General features: G+C 42.0%; 1 protein-coding gene across 4 annotated transcripts in view; it reads left to right on the top strand.

Moving 5' to 3' along the window:
* TERF2IP (TERF2 interacting protein) overlaps nucleotides 1-12,392 on the top strand; it is a 146,924-nt gene that overhangs the window by 27,742 nt on the left and 106,790 nt on the right. The window contains exon 5 of one of the 4 annotated variants that reach the window (XR_009517679.1): nucleotides 1,735-1,848. The exons of 2 other annotated variants lie outside the window; for them this stretch is intronic. The gene's annotated coding sequence lies outside the window, so the exon portion shown is untranslated. Of the gene's footprint in view, nucleotides 1-1,734; nucleotides 1,849-12,392 lie in introns of those variants that run through there. One more of the 4 variants, XR_009517680.1, reaches the window with a different exon arrangement.

Consider the following 12,392-nt stretch of genomic DNA (forward strand, 5'->3'; position numbering starts at 1 on the left):
TCATTTCTTTTCATTCTTTTTTCTTTATTCTGTTCTGCCACAGTGAATTCCACCATTCTGTCTTCCAGGTCACTTATCCATTCTTATGCCTCAGTTATTCTCCTATTGATTCCTTCTAGTGCATTTTTCATTTCGGTTATTGTATTATTCATCTCTGTTTGTTTGTTCTTTAATTCTTGTAGGTGTTTGTTAAACATTTCTTGCATCTTCTCGATCTTTGCCTCTATTCTTTTTCCGAGGTCCTGGATCATCTTCACTATGATTATTCTGAATTATTTTTCTGGAAGGTTGACTATGAAGGTTGTTCATTTAGTTGTTTTTCTGGGGTTTCATCTTGCTCCTTCATCTGGTACAAAGTCCTTTGCCTTTTCATTTTGTCTGTCTTTCCGTGAATGTGGTTTTCCTTCCACAGGCTGCAGAATTGTAGTTCTTCTTGCTTTTGCTGTCTGCACTCTGATGGATGAGGCTATCTAAGAGACTTGTGCAAGTTTCCTGATGGGAGGGACTGGTGGTGGATAGAGGTGGCTGTTGCTCTGGTTGGCAGAGCTCAGTAAAACTTTAATCCAGTTGTCTGCTGATGGGTGGGGCTGGGTTCCCTCCTGTTGGTTGTTTGACCTGAGGTGACCCAACAGTGGAGCCTACCCAGGCTCTTTCGTGGGACCAATGGCAGACTCTGGGATGGCTCACACCAAGGAGTACTTCCCAGAACCTCTCCCACCAGTGTCCCCGTCCTCACAGTGAGACACAGCCACTCCCTGCCTCTGCAGGAGACCCTCCAACACCAGCAGTGAGGTCTGGTTCAGTCTCCTGTGGGGTCACTGCTCCTTCCCCTGGGTCCTGATGTGCACACTACTTTGTGTGTGCCCTCCAAGAGTGGAGTCTCTGTTTCTCCCAGTCCTGTCAAAGTCCTGCCATCAAATCCTACTAGCCTTCTAAGTCTGATTCTCTAGGAATTCCTCCTCCCATTGCCTGACCCCCAGGTTGGGAAGCCTGACGTGGGCTCAGAACCTTCACTCCAGTGGGTGGACTTCTGTGGTATAAGTGTTCTCCAGTCCGTGAGTCACCCACCCGGCAGTTATGGGATATGATTTTATTGTGATTGCGCCCCTCCTACTGTCTCATTGTGGCTTCTCCTTTGTCTTTGGATGTGGGGTATCTTTTTTGGTGAGTTCCAGCATCTTCCTGTCGATGATTGTTCAGCAGTTAGTTGTGATTCTGGTGCTCTCACCAGAGGGAGTACATTCACTTTCTTTGTTCAGTCAAATGGAAAATGACATCAGTATAAGGAACATCACTTTATTTATTGGCCAACAGATACTATATATGATTCTATATAAGTATTAATTATAAACTTGGAAAGTATTGCCCTAAAAGAATATGAAAATATAATATTTTATCAATCACTAATGTAATATTGGTGTTAATAAAACATTTTAAATTCAAAATTAAGTTTCTGTTAATATTTTAATAGTACTACATATTTATTATATTTATAAAATAGATTTTATGATTAGAGAAATAATAATTATTTCATAACCCAATATCAATATTATAAGCCCAGATGATATAATGTTAAGAAAATTGAAATTTACTGTATGTTTACCATTAGAACATTAAATTATAATTCATGTTTAACTCTTGTTAATTATTTACTCATTAAAATTATAATTATTATATCATTTAAATCTACCCTTCTATTCTTCTAATGCTTTAACATCATTCTGGTTTTCCAAGATCTTCATGCTACTTTCCTCTTGACTCCCAGACTTGATAAAAATCAACATACCACTGAATTCTGCTGTTCTAAAATCTGAGGCCTCTTGCTGTCTGGGTGCTTCAGGAAGACACGTAAGTAGGTTTTAATATATTAATTATATTTTATTCAAAAAATTATTACTTTAAAAAATTGAAGTATAGTTGATTTACAATGTTGTGTTAGTTTCAGGTGTGCAGCACAGTGATTCAGTTTTATATATATATTTTATATATGTAAATGTAGGGAATGAGAATGTAGATGTTCATCAGGGTTACAGTAGGTTGTATATATTTTATATATATATTATATATATATTTTTTCAGATTGTTTTCCCTTATAGGTTATTGCAAAATACTGAGTATAGTTCCCTGTGCTATACAGTAGGTCCTTGTTGGTTACCCATTTTATATATAGGAATGTGTATATGTTAATACCAAACTCCTAATTTATCCTTCCCTATATTTTATTTCTAACATTCAAATTAAGAAGTTCAAATAAAATGTGAAATCCCCAAGAATAGAGACTTTAATACAATGAAACTGAGTACACGTGAAATATATTTCTTCTTATTCAGTCCTGGGGTCCTTTTCAGAACTGTTTCATATGCATATAATCATGACACACTAGCGACATTTTCCCAGGAATAAATTGGTTAAGCTGCCATGGCTGGGATGCTAATGACCTGGGAGACAATTTCAGATCCTTGGGTAATATTACTTTAGGCTAAAACCTAGAAAACTTGACATATGTAGCCAAAACCTTCGTAATGGTATTTAGACCTTAAGATTTCCTTTACTACCAACTTTTATGTCAGATCACATATTCTTATCTCTAACCTTGTATTCATTATAGCACACACTTCACATTGAGAAATAATCAAGTGTAGCACTTTCTTAATATTCCTAAGGATATAACACATTATGTATATGAATATAGATGCATGTATATTTATTTACAGAACACTTATATATCCTGATAATATTCTTCTGTTATTTTGTCTAAGAAAAATACCACTTGCCTTTCTGAAACCTGATGTGTCCTAAATATTCTATCAGTTGGAAGGAATACAAAACAAATAGTCTATCCAAATAATCAACCTTCGATTCTAAACTCTCTCCTCTTTTCTAATTTTATTTTTCTTAATTATTCACACATCTTCCATTGTACTGAGGAAGTACAAAAGTGTCATTAAAGAGAAGTCTGTCTGGAGAATTCCCTGGCAGTCCAGTGATTAGGACTCAGTGCTTCCACTGCCGTGGCACGTTCAATCCCTAGTCAGGGAACTAAGATCCCACAAGCTGCTCGGCGCAGCGAAAAAAAAAAAAAAAAAGGCTGTCGCTGAAACTCAGATTCCAGATTTTGTTTTAAGGTTCCATGGTTAGTACAATTATTTATTTAACAGAAAAAAGATTTTTTTGTGTGTTTTTAGAACAAACCATGAAATCATGCTGAATAGCTTTCAGTTTACTATGGAATGTATATTCATTTGCTACATGCCTTTCCCCCACAAGATCCAATTCTAAGACATCCCTAAGTTGGAGTCAACCATAATTCAAAATTCATAAACTTATGCCTATTACATCAAGAGGAATAAAAACCACAGTTATAAGGAAAGACAAAATTGCAAATAGGATAAAAAAGAGAATGGTGGACATAGTGCCCAGAACAGTGTGCTGAGAGACAGATCTTTGCTGGGAGGTAATTTGCCTGGACCCGAGTTGGGCTTGTCCTGGACACCATGAAGTCACCCAGGCACATTCGACATTGAGGGACACTTCAGGTAAATCAATACTCAGCGATGTGTCCAGGGGTCAGATCTCATCTTGGGTCATGTCAGGGGAGCAGAGGGCCAGGGCCAGCCTATATGGGAAACCCGTTTAGGTGCGGGCTGCATCAGGAAGCCTCTAGGCAGAGACATCCTAGAACATCACCTAGGATGAAAATGCATCAACTGATGGAGACCCCATATACTTGGGTTAGTTGGGGACATATCTGCCAAACTCAAAAGCATTCATGATTCAATGTGATCAAAGAAAAACTTCAGTTGTATGATCAGGCAAAATGTCATGATACAACTAAAAACTAACAATGCTTCTTTGGCTGTGGGGGGAGGGTGCTTTCTTTGGTCTACTATTCCCACCCCCACCCCAAATAATAACCGTGTGACAAAAAATAATAAATTGTTGACTGACGTAATCAACAAACAATCTATAAAGGGAATAGAAAAGAGTTTTATTTGAGCCAAACTGAGGACTATAATCTGGGAGATACAGATTCCAGAAGCACTTGAATTGTGCTCTGCTGGACTACAGAATGGGGGAGGCTTATAAAGGCAAAACTCACAAAACTACGTAAGTTGTTTGTCAAGAATTAGGACTGAAGCTGGCAAGAAGTAAGGGTGCTTGTCAAGTAAGGATTGGTTGGAGTCTGAAATAGTTGTATACTTACAAGTGAAGACCTTGAGACCACAAGGTTGCAGCCGGCAGCTGCTAGCAGATATTGTTTTGAGAACGGCTGGTGGTGTCCTTGAATTCATCCAGTTCAGAAATTTCGAGTTCTCAGTGATGCAGGAACTTGTCTGAAACTACATCCACAATGGCCACCTGGCTCTAGTTTGGACGCCTGAACCACACTTACTGCATTCTGATTTTTGAATGCATTCTTTTCTTTAATGGTTAAAGCAGATGTACTGTACATGTTCGATGGGCCACAAAACAAGCTACTCTAGTTAGCATAAAGTTCAAGTTAAATCATGTGAAAGACAGAATGACTTCCCCATACCTCAATATATGAAAATTTTTTCCATCAAAACCAAATAAGAGACACTTTGAAATTTTATTTTTTAAAGTAGAATTGATAGTAGTCTCGCTCACCCGTGGCCAAGGTCAGAGACATGCACTACTGCATGCTTTATGCTCTTCTCCACAAGACCAGGAAGTGGTCTGTATTCTGTTAATTTGAACAACAAAATACATTTATTCCTAGATTCCACCACCTCATTCAGATCAGCCATTCTGAAGGACCTCAGGTCGTTGGGAAGGGGGCCTGCTATAGCCCAGCTGGTGTAGATGGTTGTCTCTGCCTGTGACATGGATGACCTGGGCACCGACAATGCTGTGAGGTTTGAAGGGCAGCTGGCTGCACACAACCTTGCTTACGTCTCATGGCAGTCTGCAGTGGCGAGTGGAAAATGATCCCGAGAGAGGTAGGGGTTCCCAAGGCCCAGTCATAGCAGGCTGGTCCTCAGCGGGGGCTTGTGCCTCCTGGACCATGTGCCCTTGCTCTGTCCTGGTGGAAGGCAGAGTTCTAAACTGTCTGTGAACATCAGCTCCAACTGTCACTGGGTTGGCCAATCAGTGGCTGAGGATGGAGTTGGCCACTGGGAAGTGGGGGAGGGTCGACAGCTTGGCTGAGGTCCTTTCCATTCCCAAGACAAGACTTGGGGTGGCGAGGGAGAGGTGAAGGGCATTAGAACAGAGATGGGAGTCAGCGGGCCTAAAAAAATATTTTCATCATCATAATTTGGCCTTGGGCTGGCTGGGTTTAGAGGGTGAAGAATCTCAAGGTTGAATCTGAGTTCAGAGTCCTTCTTATGCATCACAGTGACTCTGTTTCACCTACATTCTCATTCACTAAAGTGTGCACCCTGAAAGGCTGGTTTTGAGAGATGTTCATCAGGGTTACGGTGGGTCAGCAGTGGGTGGGGGGCATGGAATAGGGTGACGTAGGAAAAAAATTGTGAAACTGGGTGAAACCTCCCATTCCATATTGGTAATCGTTGTGCAGAGCTGGATTCTGAGGCTGAAGGTGGCTGAATCCACAGAGCAGGTCTCCTCAATGCTGTTTATACACTAAACACAGGATGGATAGATGGGTACAGAAGGAAGTAAGGCTTGGCCTCTAAAAGTTTTCACAGACTACTTTCTTTTTGAACCAAAAATAACTTAGTTAACTATATTAGTCTTATAACTAGAGTCAATCCAGTTCTTGGGACACAGAAGTAAACATTGTCTTTCAAATCTCTCTAGTCGTCGTAAGGCCACTCGCGGTAAACTCTCACTAGTTACGGGACATTAATAAATATCCATCAGCAAAATACTTCCTTACACAGTCTAGCTATAGAGGAAAGGAAAACAAGGCACTCACCAAATTTACTCCCTAATGAAATCCATTTTTGAAGCACCATCTTAGAAATTATAATTCTCTCAAGCTTCAACTTGAGCAAATGTACAGTTACTTAGCAACAGTAGTGAAAACAATGGTAAGAAAGTCCAAAATTACATCAAAAGAGAGAAAAAAATGTGTCTCTAGACTAAATAGTACTGACAAAAATATTCTCTCTGTGCTGCCCAGAAAGCAGATAATATGAGGACAAATCACCCGTATAATTCATATTTTATATAATGAACATTTACAAAACTCTACCCTATACGTTATAATCGTATTAATTCTCCATTTGAGACGTTGTGTGATCACTTAAATAATAGCAGGAAAGCAAAGAAAAATTATTTCAGAAGAAAGACAAAGTTCTTGCTGTGTTTCTGATTACTTTCGTGGCCTTGTTAACAAGAACAAAGATACTGTCATTATACCACCTACAAATAGAGTGCCAAGGGAACACTTAATCTTGAGACTCATGTTGAGTAATCTATGGTTTTAGAGTACTGAGGATCACAATCCTATCAAGTTCCCACATGGAGCAGTGGGTGTTCTGCAGGTCACCAATGGCTGGAAGTGAGACAGAAACATCTCCACACTCTGAACTTGAAAAGAGGCTCAAACTCAAATGTGGTGACATCAGATGGTGCCACAAATTAGTGAATGTGAGTGTTCAGGGCAGCGCAGTGGTGGGGGAAATCACTCACTGACATTTATCTGCTATCATTTTAGAGAAGTCCCCAAGTGTTTTATTCTAATACTACCTAAGGTATCCACTCACATTTGTTTCAATAGTAAGCTTCAAATGTACAGAAAGTATCTCCTAGGGGACTAGTTGGGATCACATGTACAGAAAGTATCTCCTAGGGGACTAGTTTTGTCCATGTACAGAAAGTATCTCCTAGGGGACTAGTTGGGATCACATGTGTTAGTGAATTTCCCAACATTTCTCTACCTCTCATGCTGAGCCAGAAATGCCCCCTCCACCCCTGGTATCCCTCACCCCAGGCGCAGTTCTTGCCATCTGCACTCAAAGCTTTCTGCTGAACCTCTCTCCTACCATGTCCCCATTGATGGCTGAATCTGCCCCTGAAGAGTGCGCTCCTGTGCTTCCCACCTGCACACACCTGGCCACAGCTGAGTTATTCTCAGTCCCTCCTCCTGAGTGAATGATGCTTACCATTTCCCTCCAGGAAAGATCCTCATACTCTCAACACTTTGAAGCAGTCTATAAGGCAAACACAGTTTAAACACAGGCAAAATGTTTTTGAGTGTGGGAAGTGAATAGGATTTGGTGGTAGAGGTCCCAGATTCAATGCCAGGTATGTCATTAGCTTAGTTTGTGATGATAAAAAGAGCAGCTTACACGAGGGTTTACCATGTGCCAAGAGTTTTACATAACTTCATCTTATTTAACCTGTACAACAACCAGCAGCTAAGCTAAGAGTTAAGGAAGTCGAGGGGATGAAGAGTTACAAGAATATGTCCTGAGTACCCAGCTAGGAAGGTGCAGAGGTGAGACTGGTCCCCAGTCTGGTTTTAGAGCCTGAGCTGTACACCAACTGTGAATATTGTGTGATCTGGAGCTTGTTTGAACCTCGGTTTCCTCACCTCTGCGTACAATACAATTCCCTTTCTCGAAGATAGCCATGAGGGGTTATATGGCGCTCTGTGCTTCGTTGAGCTGTTCGCCCACAAACATTAGTTACCACACTCAGGGAAGACCTGGTGAGTGCTGGTACTTTCCTGCCTCCTCGCTAGGGACTCTCCAAGCCAGTGAAACCGTCTAGGTCCCCAAGGTCCTGTGGTTTTTCCTTTACCACAAAAGCACCCAAGCTCTTTGCTGCTCAACTGTGGTTTAGGAGTCCAGTGGCCAACCCACCATGACTTTTTCCTTAGCATCTCTGTCCTCTTTCCCCACAACCTTCGGATTCCCAGCCATCTCCATGACCTACATTAATGTGGAGTCATAGAACTCACTGTTAGGGGTGGACCTCAAAGAGGCTGGCCCATCACCTGTACATGAAGGTGGGGCAGTCTGTAAGACAAAGCCAGGGTTCCTCAGGGGATGTGTGGGCAGCGGGGAACAACAGGGTCCCAGGTAGGGCTCTAAGGAGGCATCTGCAGGTGTGTGGGTCCTGCACTGGGAGGCCCAGAACGGCCTTACTCTGAAGTTTAGACAGATCTGAGGTCTCAGGTCTTCTCACTGGATTCGCTTTTTTCATTTCTTACTCAATTCCCCAGGGCCTTAATGAATGCCTCACATGTGCCAGACAGGAGAGAGGGCTCAGCAGGAGTAAGATATCTGTCTTAACAACCTTTACAATTCAGAGGAAAATGCAGACAAGGAACAAACATGGAAGTAAAATGATTTCAGGGAGGATGAGTGCTATGAGGTCATGTGTAGGGCAGAGGAGTAGAGAGGGATGCAGTAAGCACAGTCACTAGCCCTTGGTGGTTGGGAAATGGCACCTTAAGAAGACAGGAGCAGAACTGGTTTCTATATGGAGGAGGCAGCCACCCACCTGTCTGGGGAAGGGCGTTCTTGGCAGAGCAAATAGCCAGTGCAAGGCTCTGAGAAAAAATTGACCTTGACGTATTAACGGAACATTAGGAAGCCCTTCCCTGATGGAAGGCACAGTTGTAAACTGTCCATGGACATCGGTTCTAACTGTCACTGGGTTGTCTAGGCAGCCACTGAGAGGATGCAGGTGACAACCCTGGAGGAGCAGGATTGGCACCTTGACCTCTGAGGTCCTTTCCAACCCCAGGTCCAGACTTGTGGTGAGGACAGGTGGTGAAGGACAAAGAAAAGAGAAGGGGATCAGGGTCCTGAAAAAAATCTTTGTTACAGTCGTATTCTTGCCATGGGCTGGCCTGGCTGAAAAGTGCTGGGTTTGACCTGTGAACTGGGTAGGGGCCCAACTGGGGCACATTTCAGAGTTAGGATTAAGGTTATGTCTTAAGGATCGTCCTGGGGAGTTTAGCTTGAGCCTTAGGATTAAATCTAAGTTCAGTGTCCCTGTTACATATTTGGAAAACGCTATTTCTTCTACACCAAACTTAACTGAAACGTGTTTTTTGAAAGGCTGGTTGGAGATGTTAATCAGGGTTATGGTGCTGCTAGGGGGTGGGTGGAGAGCATTGCCTCCTGAGAGTGAGAAACTGGGCTGCCTCTGGAGGAAAGCACCCACTCTGGGCTGCTAATCCAGGGCCAGAGCTCCATTCTGAGGGGGAAGGGGGAAGGTGGCACAGCTCACAGGGGCCATTAGTACAAAACTATACATGATGACAACATGGTGGATCAGCTGTATCCCAATAAAAAGTAAAAAAACCCAAACAAAACTACATGTGATAAATGCTGAAGAAAGGGATGCTGGGTCATATAAAATGTTTCACGACCTACTTTTTCTTAAATCAAAAATCAGTTTTGTTAAACATATTAGTGCTGTAACTAGAGTAACTCAGCTCTTGTTACATTGAAATAAACTTTGCCTTCTACATCTTTCTAGTTGTGAGTCCACTCATGTAAAATCCTCCCTCAGTGTTCACGTTACGGGGCCCTGTTAAACAGAAACAACCAAAATTTTGCCCTTACTTAAATACTAGCAATAAAAATAGAAGAGAAAAAGAGCTAAATCATTTTAGAAAAAAGAAAATTCTGTGTTTCTGATGATTTTAGTGGTCTTTTGGTAGCCACAAAATACTGTCATTATACCACCTACAAATAGAATAACAAGGAAGGACATCCCAGAGTCACATGGAAATAATCTACAGTTATGGAGCATTATCTAAGAATTACAATCCTATTAAGTTCCCACATGAAGCAGTTAGTGGTCTGTGGAAAGCTCTGCAGGTCACCGATGGCCGAGAATGAGGCAGGAACAACTCCACACTCTGAACTTGAAAAGAGGCACATACTCAAATGATGGTGATACCAGATGGTGACACGGGTTGGTGGATGTCAGGGCTCGGAGCGAGGCAGAGCGAGCACTCACTAGGCTTCAGCTGTTATGTTGCAGAGAAGCACACACGTTTATTTCCAGTGTCATACTACTGACTTTACTACCCTCTCACATTTATTCCCATAGTTACCTCCAAAAGGTTTTGCCCAGTTCCAGAAAGAATCCCCACTGTGGTTCTAATTAGGATTGTATTTGCTAATTCTGCTCCCATTGTTTCTTCCCCACTCATAGTGAGCCTGAAATGACCCCCTTTACCCTTGGTTTCCCTTGTTCTTGTGATCTGAACTCAAGGCTGAACCCCTTTCCCACCTGCGCCCACTGATGTTTGGATCTGCCTCTGGAAAGGTGTGCTCTTACGCTTCCAAGCTGCACAGACCTGGCCCAAGCATGCGCATGCTCACAATCTCTGGGGGCCCTCCTCCTGAGTAAATGACCATTTCCCTCCATGAGAGGTCCTCTCACCCTAAACATTTTGATGCAGTTCGCCAGCCCGTAAAAGTTTAAACGATAAGCAAATGGGACTTAATCAAACTTACAAGCTTTTGCACAGCATAGGAAACCAAAACCAAAATAAGACAACCTATGGAATTGGAGAAAATATTTGCAAATGATGTGACTGACAAGGGCTTAATTTCCAAAGTACATAAACAGCTCATACAGCTCAATAACAAACAAACAACCCAATCAAAAAATGGGCATAAGCTCTAAATAGACATTTCTCCAAAGAAGACATCCAGATGGCCAACAGGCACGTGAAAAGATGCTCAACATCTCTCATTGTTAGAGAAATACAAATCAAAACTACTTTGAGCTATCACCTCACACTGGTCAGAATGGCCATCATAAAATGTTTACAAATAATAAATCCTGGAGAGGATGTGGAGAAAAGTGAGCCCTCTTACACTGTTGGTGGGAATGTAAGTTGGTGCAGCCACTATGGAAAACAGTATGGAGGTTTCTCAAAAAACTAAAAATAGAGTTGCCATATGATCCAGCAATCCCACTCCTGGGCATATATCCAGACAAAACTGTAATTCAAAAAGATACATGCACCCCTATGTTTATAGCAGCACTATTCACAATAGCCGACATGGAAACAATGTAAATGTCCATTGACAGATGAATGGGTAAAGAAGATGTGGTACCTATATACAGTGGAATATTATTGAGCCATAGAAAAGAATGAAATAATGCTATTTGCAGCAACATGGATGGATCTAGAGATGATCATACTAAGTGAAGTAAGCCAGACAAAGACAAATATCATATAACATCACTTATATGTGGAATCTAAAAAAATGATACAAATGAACTTATTTACAGAACAGAAATAGACTCACAGACACAGAAAACAAACTTATGGTTACCAAAAGAGAAAGGAGGGGGAGGGATAAATTAGGAGTTTGGGATTAACAGATACACACTACTATATATAAAATACATAAACAACAAGGTCCTACTGTATAGCACAGGGAACCGTACTCAATATCTCGTAATAACCTATAATGGAAAAGAATCTGAAGAGAATATATATCTATATCTGAATCACCTTGTTATACACTGGAAACTAACATGACATTGTAAATCAGCTGTACTTCAATTAAAAAAAAATAATTGGGGAAAAAAAAAGCGTAAACAGAGGCAAAACAGCTTTTCAGAGAGTGGAAGATGAATGGGATTTGGGGATGGAAGTCCCAGATTCAATGCCAGTTATGAATGTGATGATAAAAGTAGCAACTTATTTTACCATGTGCTAAGAGTTTTGCCTAAATTCATCTCATTTAACCTGCATGTCTCTGTGTTAGAGTTGAGGGATTCCAGGGAGCGGGTTTAAGTTTCTGAGCTGATAACCACCTCTCAGTGTTTCATAATTTGGAGCTTGTTTGAACCTGTTTCCTCATCTCTGTATGTAACCCTTGCACTAGAGGGGAGCCATCAGGGGGGCTTACAGGTGATGAAGTAGAAGACAGCATGGAGCTCTGATGATGGTCTGTGCTTTGTGACTTCTCGCCTCGCAGATATTAGTCATGACTCCCAGGAGGACCTGGGTGTTAAACGCTTGCAGGTCCCTCCTCGCTAGGGACTGACTGTCCGAACCAGTGAAGTAATCTGGGCCCCTGAGGCCCAGTGGCTTTTCCTTTACCACAAAGGCACCCCAGCTCTTTCCTGCTCAACCCTGCGGTACAGGAGGCAGTGGCCACCCCACCATGTCTCTTTCCTTAATACCACCTCCCTGTTTCCCTGCAACCTGGAGCTTCCCCTGCCCTCCACATGGACCGTGTGAATGCACAGTCTTTGGCCTGAAACCCACTCGTGAGAGAGGAGCAGTTTCTGGGACATAAGCTTTGTTCCTCTGGGAACATTCAGGTAGTGGGAGCAGCTGGGTCCCAGGTCAGGCTCCAAGGAGGTTCTGTACTGGAGGCCCAGAATGGCCTTACTCTGATGTTTGGGCAGGTCTGAGATCTCATGGGTCTTCCCACTGGACTCATTAATTTCTTGCTCAGTTTCTCAGA

This window comes from Delphinus delphis, chromosome 20 (assembly GCF_949987515.2).
Source record: "Delphinus delphis chromosome 20, mDelDel1.2, whole genome shotgun sequence".
NCBI classification, from domain to species: Eukaryota; Metazoa; Chordata; class Mammalia; order Artiodactyla; family Delphinidae; genus Delphinus; species Delphinus delphis.